Genomic DNA, 9,755 nt, shown 5'->3' on the forward strand with positions numbered 1-9,755 from the left:
TCGCCTCCTGCCTCACCTCAGCCTGCCTCACCTCGTCCTGCCTCACCTCAGCCTCGCATGAATTTTGCCCAGCAATGGTGGGATGGAAAAAAATCAAATGGGCCTATCAAAGAAAGGCCTCATGGCGCACCGGATGCTGAAAGGCTCATTTTGAGCCTTCAAACTGGTGTTTACCAGTCACGTGGCGGCCGTCAGCTTTGTGGATCCTCTGTAGGCACTTCACTGATCCCTGGGGGTCCATGGACCCCAGTTTGGGGACTCCGGCCCAACATGATAAAATGATTGAAATGACTTGCATAGATACACAAACATATAAGTGAGGAAAGGTAGAAGGATATGTCGATTGGACGAGATGAAGAGGGGGTGGGGAGAGGTTTGTGTGGAGTATCAACACCACCATTGGGCTAGTTGGGCTGAATGGCCAGTTTCTGTAATATTTTATATGATATTGAACATGTCTGCTTGTTACCCTCTGATGAAGGATCATCGACCCGGAACGTTTGCTCTGCTTCTCTCCCTACAGATACTAGCCGGAAATCTCCAACTGTTGCGATTCACTTTTCTTGCTGGCAGCACCCCTTCGACCGTGGGTTTCTCAGTGATGCGGGGTGGTTTCTGTTGGAAATCCCATTGACGAGCGGCAGTGAACGGCACATCGCCGAGAAACACTCGGCTGGGGAACCGGAGAATCCCGCCCACTATCAAACCTGCTGAGTATTACCAGCAATTTTCGTTTTTAATTTCAGGTTTCCAGCATCCCCAGTATTTTGTTTCTGACCAGAGGACCATTTATTTTAGGTCACCAGAAATTAAAAAGCAATGCCGCAATTCAATTTGGATAAAAGCAAATTACTGCGGATGCTGGAATCTGAAACAAAAAACAGAACATACTGGGCAATCTCAGCAGGTCTGACAGCATTGGTGGAGAGAAAAGGGAGCTAACGTTTCGAGTCTGGATGAGAGTCATCTCGACTCGAAACGTTAACTACCTTTTGTCTCCACTGATGCTGCCAGACCTGCAAGATTGTCCTGTATTTTCTGTTTCAATTCAATTTGGGACGTCTTTTAAACATAATAGTTAAAACTAAACCTACTGTGCACTGCCTAGTAGGCCTGTTTGTGCCTCAGAAGGAGTTCAATTTTGTGATGAATGTAGGAATTTCAGATATTTCATATTATTTGTATTTGACGCAGGAAGGGTTAAAAGCCTGCATTAGTGTGTGTGTGACTGCTGTAGTCATGGGCGAAATTCTCCCCCAACGGCGGGATGCCCGCCGACTGGCGCCAAAGCCGGCGCAAATCAGACGGGCATCGCGCCGGCAAAAAGGTGCGGAAGTCTCCGCATCTTTGGCGGCCTAGCCCCAACATTGAGGGGCTAGGCCGACGCCGGAGGGATTTCCGCCCCGCCAGCTGGCGGAAATGGCGTTTGTTGCCCCGCCAGCTGGCGCGGAAATGCGGCGCATGCGCGGGAGCGTCAGCGGCCGCTGTCAGTTTCCCCGCGCATGCGCGGGAGCGTCAGCGGCCGCCGAAAGTTTCCCGCGCATGCGCAGTGGGGAGAGTCTCTTCCGCCTCCGCCATGGTGGAGGCCGTAGCGGAGGCGGAAGGGAAAGAGTGCCCCCACGGCACAGGCCCGCCCGCGGATCGGTGGGCCCCGATCGCGGGCCAGGCCACCGTGGGGGCACCCCCCGGGGTCAGATCGCCCCGCGCCCCCCCCCAGGACCCCGGAGCCCGCCCACGCTGCCTGGTCCCGCCGGTAAATACCAGGTTTGATTTACGTCGGCGGGACAGGCAGTTTCTGGGCGGGACTTCGGCCCATCCGGGCCGGAGAATCCAGCGGGGGGTCCCGCCAACCGGCGCGGCTGGATTCCCGCCCCCGCCCAATCTCCGGGAGCGGAGACTTCGGCGGGGGCGGGGGCGGGATTCACGGCGGCCAACGGCCATTCTCCGACCCGGCGGGGGGTCGGAGAATGACGCCCCATGTTTTTTGAAAATCCTGGTTTATAAGACAAGCAGACACTTAGGCTACAGAGGTTCAATTAAAGCATCGCAAAAGTGATATCATCATTCATTCCAGCCATTTATATTGTTTGCTGAAGTTGGGTTAATGGAATTTTACTTATATGAAGAAGGTTCCCTGGGGAGTAGATAATTAAAGGCATTGGCCAGAATTCTCCGGTCATTGTGATTCACTGTTCCCACTGGTAGCGCATCCCCACCCATGGGTTTCTCAGGGGCCTGAGATGACTTCCATGGGAAATTCCATTGATAAACAGCAGGAGTAGAGAATCGTGCCACCGAGGAACACACGGGAGCAAAGAATACTGCCCATTGTGTTTAGCTTTAGTAAGGTAATGTAGTTAATAGGAGGAGTCAGAGGCTGAAGCAATCGGGTGTTGAGTTTTGGAGTTGAGTTTTAGTTTGTCCATGAACAGACCAGCAGTTTCTTTCAAAACAGTTTAGTTAAAAAGATTTTGCCTGTGAACAGAACAGTGGTTTCAGAAAAGGCTGGCAGGTTAAACAATCATTTGACATAGTTAAGAACCTGCAACTGTTTCATTAAGGATTTCTTTTTCTCAAAGCAGTTTATCCAAGACATCTCTTTACAGCAAGTTTTCTAATCTTTATTGTCACAAGTAGGCTTACATTAACAGTAATGAAGTTACTGTGAAAAGCCCCTAATCCCCACATTCCGGTGCCTGTTTGGGTACACAGCGGGAGAATTCAGAATGTCCAATTCACCTAACAGCATGTCTTTTGGGACTTGTAGGAGGAAACCGGAGCACCTGGAGGAAACCCACACAGACACAGGGAGAACGTGCAGACTCCGCACAGTGACCAAAGCAGGGAATCGAACCTGGGACCCTGGCGCTGTGAAGCAACAGTACTAACCACTGTGCTACCATGCCGCCAAGTATTCCTGGGTTTGCTAACTATATTTAAAAGTGGATGTTGACCTGAGATGTGTTTTGCTTGAGTGGAGATAAAAGATGCCAGTTAGGATTTAGTATTTCATTGTCATTGTTTAACGGGTAATTGTAAGCCATTTCCTTTATGATGTTAAAGTTACTTTAATACTGTGTTAATAATAGACATTGATTTAGTATACCATCTCCCTATTTGTGTGTGGAATCACACTTGGAGCAAAGTATCCTTTCCTCACAGTCTTGCAAATTAAATACAATATTGGGGCTTCTCTCTGGTATCCGAGCAACTGTTGGGAACTGGTGCAGCACTGTAATAATTTCTTTACCTAAAGTTCATGGGCGAAATTCTCCCGAAACGGCGCGATGTCCGCCGACTGGCGCCCAAAACGGCGCCAATCAGACGGGCATCGTGCCGCCCCAAAGGTGCGGAATGCTCCGCATCTTTGGGGGCTGAGCCCCAACATTGAGGGGCTAGGCCGGCGCCGGAGGAATTTCCGCCACGCCAGCTGGCGGAAACTTCCTTTGTTGCCCCGCCAGCTGGCGCGGAAATGACATCCCCGGGCGGCGCATGCGCGGGAGCGTCAGCGGCCGCTGACAGTTTCCCACGCATGCGCAGTGGAGGGAGTCTCTTCCACCTCCGCCATGGTGGAGACCGTGGCGGAGGCGGAAGGGAAAGAGTGCCCCCACGGCACAGGCCCGCCCGTGGATTGGTGGGCCCCGATCGCGGGCCAGGCCCCCGGGGCCAGATCGCCCCGCGCCCCCCCCAGGATCCCGGAGCCCGCCCACGCCGCCTTGTCCCGCCGTTCAAAAGGTGGTTTAATCCGCGCCGGTGGGACAGGCAATTTATCGCGGGACTTCGGCCCATCCGGGCCGGAGAATCGAGCGGGGGGACCCGCCAACCGGCGCGGCCTGATTCCCGCCCCCGCCGAATATCCGGTGCCGGAGACTTCGGCAACCGACGGGGGCGGGATTCACGGCTGCCCCCAGCGATTCTCCGACCCGGCGGGGGGTCGCAGAATGACGCCCCTAATATAACTGGAATTCTGGGCGGGATTCTCCCCTACCCGGCGGGGCGGGGGGTCCCGGCGGGATGGAGTGGCGTGAACCACTCCGGTGTCGGGCCGCACCAAAGGTGCGCATTTCTACGCACATTTAGGGGCGAAGCCCTCACCTTTAGGGGCTAGGCCCACGCCGGAGCGGTTGCCGTCCCACCGGCTGGCGTGGAAGGCCTTTGGTGCCACGCCAGCCGGGGCCGAAGGGACTCCGCCGGCCGGCGGAAATCCGTGCATGCACGGGAGCATCAGCGGCTGCTGACGTCATCCCCATGCATGCGCGGGTGGGGGGTGTCACCTATGCGTCGGCCATAGCGGAGGCTGATTGCCGCACGTAGGAAAAGAGTGCCCCCACGGCACAGGCCCGCCCGCAGTTCGGTGGGCCCCGACCGTGGGCCAGCCACCGTGGGAGCACCCCCCCAGGGCCAGATCGCCCGCGCCCCACTGAGGACCCCGGAGCCGGCCCGCACCGCTGGGTCCCACCGGTAAGGGACGTGGTTCAATTCACGGCGGCGGGACCAGGATAAAATCAGTGGGACTTCGGCCCATCGCGGGCCGGAGAATCACCGGGGGGGCCCACCGACTGGCGCGGCATGATTCCCACGCCCGCCGAATCTCCGGTGCCAGAGAATTCGGCGGCCGGCGGGGCAGGATTCATGCCACCCTCCGGCGATTCTCCGACCCGGCGGGGGGGGTCGGAGAATCCCGCCGATTGTGTCTAATGGACACCGTACTTCAGGAAGGATGTGAGCATATAGGAAAGAATGCAGGAAAGAGTTGTGAAAATGGTTCTGGGGGTGAGAGACTTTAGTTACGTGGATTGAAGCATGGACGGTTTCCATTAGAGAAGGTTGAGAGGAGATTTGACAGAAGTGTTCAAAATCATGAGGGAACTGAACAGTGGATGGGGAGAAACTGTTCCCACTCGTGAAAGGATTGAGATCGAGAGGACACAGAATAGAAAAAGAACCACCAAGGAAAGGAAGAAAATATTTATTTCTGCACTGAATACTTAGGATCTGGAACACACTGCCTGAGAGCAGATTCAGTCATAGAATCATAGAATCCCTACAGTGCAGAAGGAGGCCATTGTGCCCATCGAGTCTACACCGACCCTGCAAAAGAGCACCCTAACCAAGGTGCACTTTTTGGCCCTATCCGCACAACCCCACCTAACCTTTTGAACATGAAGGGGTAATTTTAGAATGGCCAATCCAACTAACCTGCACATCTTTGGACTGTGGAAAAGTGGGGACAGGACGGAAGGACACTGACAGTTAGGGTCCTATATACGGACGGCAGGATCGCAACACTGGACGAACTGACGGAGAAATTCCAGCTAGCCAGGGGGAACGAGCTAAGTTACTTGCGACTCAAAAACTTTCTACGAAAGGAGACAAGGACTTACCCACAACCACCACGACAGTCATTACTGGAAGAGTTACTGGACACAAGCATCCTAGATAATGGGAACTGTTGTGACATGTATGAGCGACTGGTAGAAAGGGCCGACACCGTACTGGACGCAACAAGAAAGAAATGGGAGGAAGACCTGGAGATTGAAATAGAGTGGGGACTCTGGAGCGAAGCACTGCATCGGGTTAACTCCACCTCCACGAGCGCAAGGCCCAACCTGACGCAACTAAAAGTGGTACATAGAGCCCACTTAACAAGAACCCGAATGAGTCGGTTCTTCCCGGAGTTGGAGGATAGATGTGAGCGGTGCCAAGGAGGCCCGGCCAACCACACCCACATGTTCTGGTCTTGCCCCAGACTTGCGGGCTGGACAGCCTTCTTCGAGGCAATGTCCAAAATGGTGGGGATGAGGGTGGACCCATGCCCGAAAGTGGCGGTTTTCAGGGTATCAGACCAGCCAGATCTATTCCTGGGGAGGAGAGCGGACGCCCTTGCCTTTGCCTCCCTGATCGCCCGCCGTAGAATCTAGTTCGGCTGGCGGTCTGCAGCACCACCCAAAGCTGCAGACTGGCTGTCCGACTTCTCGGAATCTCTCCAAATGGAGAAAATCAAATTTGCCATTCGCGGGTCAGACGACGGCTTCCACAGGACGTGGGAGCCATTCACCCAATTGTCCCGGGACCTGTTTGTAGCCAACGAACAAGCAGAAGGATAGCCAGGTAGCCAAGAATCAGGGGAAAGTAGCCAAGGCGTAAGAGGGAGGGATAGACCGGGGAGTGGGGGGGGGGGGCGTGGAACAGCTAAACCTAAGAGAAAAGAAAGGCGAGCCACAGGAGAAGGGGAGGGGGGAAGGGGGGCAGAAGGGGGAGGGGGGGGGGGGAGAGGGAGGAGACAGGGAACAATAGAGGGGAACCAGAGTGTGGATGGAGGCAAGCCGAATGATAGCCGGAAGGAGAGCATGGGAAACAACAACAATACAGTAACAGAGAACAAGGAAAATGTGGGCGAAAGCGGAGGTGAACGCGAGACAACAGCGGCAGCGAAAACCACCCGGGAGAAGCAAGTAACAACACCGACACCAGATCCATTCGCGTATTGCCCTCTCCGTATTGGACATAACTAATGTAATTGTTTCTCCGGCAGCCAAATGTATATGTACCGCCCCAGTCCCGTCCCGTCCCCCCCCTCCCACAAACAGGTGCCGACTTATGTGTCAAAAATAAAATTACTAACTGTACAGAGTTGCTGTTGTTGAGCTAGTCTAGTGCACAATATCCTACCAGGTTTTTTTTTGTTTTCTTCTCTTCTATATATATATATATATATATATATATACACTTTATTCTGTGTACATAACTGTAAATATAGTTGTTCAAAAACCCAACAAAAGACATTTATATTAAAAAAAATATTTGGACTATGGGAGGAGACTGAAAAACCGGGAGGAAACCAACGCAGACCCGGGGAGAACATGAAAATTCACACAGACAGTCACCGAAGGCTGGGATTGAACCTGGATTCCTGGTGCTGTGAGGCCGCAGTGTGCCACCCTATTGTGGCTTTCAGATGGGAATGGGATAACCATCTGAACAGAGGACATTTTCAGGGCTCCGAGAAAAAGACAGGGGTGCTGAGTTGCTCTTGCAGGGAGCCAGCATGGACATGAAGGGCCATATGGTGTCCTGCTGTGTTGTAACCATTCTTTAATTCCATTATATATATATCAAATCTCCATTATATCCCAATCTCAAAGAGTGGTGTTAGCACAGGTCTTGCATCAAAGTAATGCAAAAAATCCCACCATTCCAATGTAGAATTGACTGTTTGAGATCACAACCTGTGCACAACCTTCTTGTCCGTCTCATACCTTATTGTTGAACTTTCATCCCTCTCACTCCAGCTGAATAAGAAACCTGTCCACATTGTTTCTTCCACCAAGTCCACAATCATTGCTCTAGGGGGCAGTATGTTTCTAAAGTACAGAGATTTTTAAGAGTTGTGACTCTTTAAGTAATGTTTACCTCACCGTTTACCCAGTTTACATTCCTTTTTTGCTATTAGCAGAGATGAAGGTTCTTCAACTGTCCCACAGCCCAGAAACTTGTAATTTTTTCCCATTCATCTCTGCCGTCATTCGATTTACTTAAATTGATTGGGTGAATGTGCAGTTTGGAAAAGCAGTTCTCAAAATGAGCTGGAAAGACCTCGCATTTATATAGCGTTTTTCACATTCTCTGAATGCCCCACCGCCTGTGAGATACATTTGAAGTGCAGTTACTGTTGCGAATCCAGCAGCCAACTGGTGCACAGCAAGCTCCCACAACCAGCAAAGAAACAAATGAGCAGATAATCTGGTTTAGTGATGGTGGTCGAGGGATTAAAGTTGGCTAGGATCCTGGGGAGAAGTCCCTTGCCCTTTTCTGAGCAGTGCCATGGGGTCATGTATCTGAGAGGAGCTCAACTGAAGATCTTGGCCGAAAGGTGTGGTTATGTGCTCAAATCTTCAATGTGGGGCTTGAACTCAAAAACCTTCCGACTTAGAGGTAAGTGCACACTGAACCAAGGCTAACATCTTGAAAACAAATCAGGTATGATTTTTTCAAAAAGTCTATGCTCCCAACCCGATGTCACTGTTTGTACACTGGGCAGTGGGAGGTCAGTCTTAAAGATTAGGAAGATCCGATGGAGTTTTCCAGAAAAGTATAATCTAGTTCAGTTTCTATTGATTGGACAACAATTAGCCTTTGAATTCTGAGGAAGACAGTGGAGCAGGTTTACCCGTGAGCTCACTCATGGTTGCTACCTCTGTTGCTGTTAGCTGCCATGTATGTGGGCATCTGGTTGGGTTTACCTGTGTTGCAATATGTAGTTAAATAGCTTCCTCTGGCTCAATTGGCTCACGTGAAACATTGCATGCTGAGGTACCATTTGATAGCTCGTGTCCATGGAAAAAGTGGGTGAATTTCTGGAGGAAGGGTGTGTGGTGTGGGGGAAGGGGAGGTGGTGTTTAACATCTGGAGAGGGAGGTGGGGATGTTGAAAATATCTATTCCTATCACATACTGTGTTTCCTAACTTACATTATCTGCGAGTAAATGTCCTCGTCTGTGGAAAACCAAAATACAAGCCTTGTAAGTCTTTGCCTCTTACTCAGTCAGGTCAAAACACTTGTCATTCTCTCCCAGCTTTCTGAACTTCATTTAAGCTGCAATACACAAGGAGAGCCGGTTTGAACTATGAGTCATGCAAGAAGGTGAGAAAGTAATAACTTCCTGCGGCTTTTTACAAGCAGCTGGAGCCTGTGTGCCAAAAGCAGCTCCTTTCCACACACTCCTGAGGTTTCACTGCTAATATACTTATAGCAAATAAGGTTAGAACCTTCACCTTCTAGCCTTTAGTGAAGTGCTTTGAAACTGGCTTTTTGTATTGTTTTAAAGGTCATCCCATTTGCTGTACGGTGAGAATATTACAACATACGGCCAGACTGTACGCTGAGCAGTGGATCTGTCGTTGTTCTTCACAAATAGACTCGTCCAACTTGAAATTGCTTAACAGCATGATCAGAAACTTCCATCTCTTATGATTTTGAAATTAAACCTTACCATGGCCAGCTATGGGCTGTTTTAACTATTCAAACTCTCTCAGAATGTGTTGACCATTTTTGATCCTAATTGCCCGTAACTTCCTGGCTCCTCAGCACCAGATTTGGGAGTACCCCAAAGATGGGTTGGGGAATCTCTCTTGGACGTTCCCAGGTATGGCTTGATGCGACAATTGTCCAGAAGGGCTAACTTCCTCTGGACACTACCGCTGTGCTGGGAAAGATCTGCCATAGAGATTTAAATCCCCAACTTTGCATAGTTCTGCCAGTTTTGCACCAACAGTTACTCTAAAAGAGTTAGAAGGAATAAAATCACTTCTGATTTCAGCATAACTATTTTAAACACACAGACCGAACACCACAGGGGACACCCCACACACACCAGCCACCCCACCCCCAACTAATCAACCCCCAGGGCATTCCCAAATCCCCCCTCCAACAACCCCCCCCCCCCGCACCCCATGGGATGACCCAAACCCAGCCGCACAGAACACCCCAACTTGCAGACCTGACTTTAAGTTCCCCACCCTCCCCAATTTGAGCAGCCTCCCTCCCCACCGAGTGGATCAGTCCCGACCCCACCCTAGGAGCAGAGCCAACACCCCCCTCCCACTCCACCCACTGGCACCGGAACTCCCCCCCGTCAGGAGATATCCTGAGGTTGTGAAAGGCCCAATAAAAATGGAAGTTCTTTCTATCCTTTCTTTGCATCAATGTATTCGCATGGGAATCCATACGAGCATGCATGTATTTCTACACATGT

At 51.4% G+C, this 9,755-nt stretch overlaps 1 long non-coding RNA gene across 1 annotated transcript in view; it reads left to right on the forward strand.

The window, feature by feature from the left end:
* Positions 1-8,992, forward strand: part of LOC140428716 (uncharacterized) — a 70,122-nt gene extending 61,130 nt beyond the window's left edge. The window contains exon 3 of the long non-coding RNA XR_011948981.1: positions 8,829-8,992. This is a non-coding gene — a long non-coding RNA (uncharacterized lncRNA). The remainder of the gene's footprint in view (positions 1-8,828) is intronic.
* The last annotated feature ends 763 nt before the right edge of the window (positions 8,993-9,755 follow it).

Source organism: Scyliorhinus torazame, chromosome 1, assembly GCF_047496885.1.
Source record: "Scyliorhinus torazame isolate Kashiwa2021f chromosome 1, sScyTor2.1, whole genome shotgun sequence".
NCBI lineage: Eukaryota > Metazoa > Chordata > Chondrichthyes > Carcharhiniformes > Scyliorhinidae > Scyliorhinus > Scyliorhinus torazame.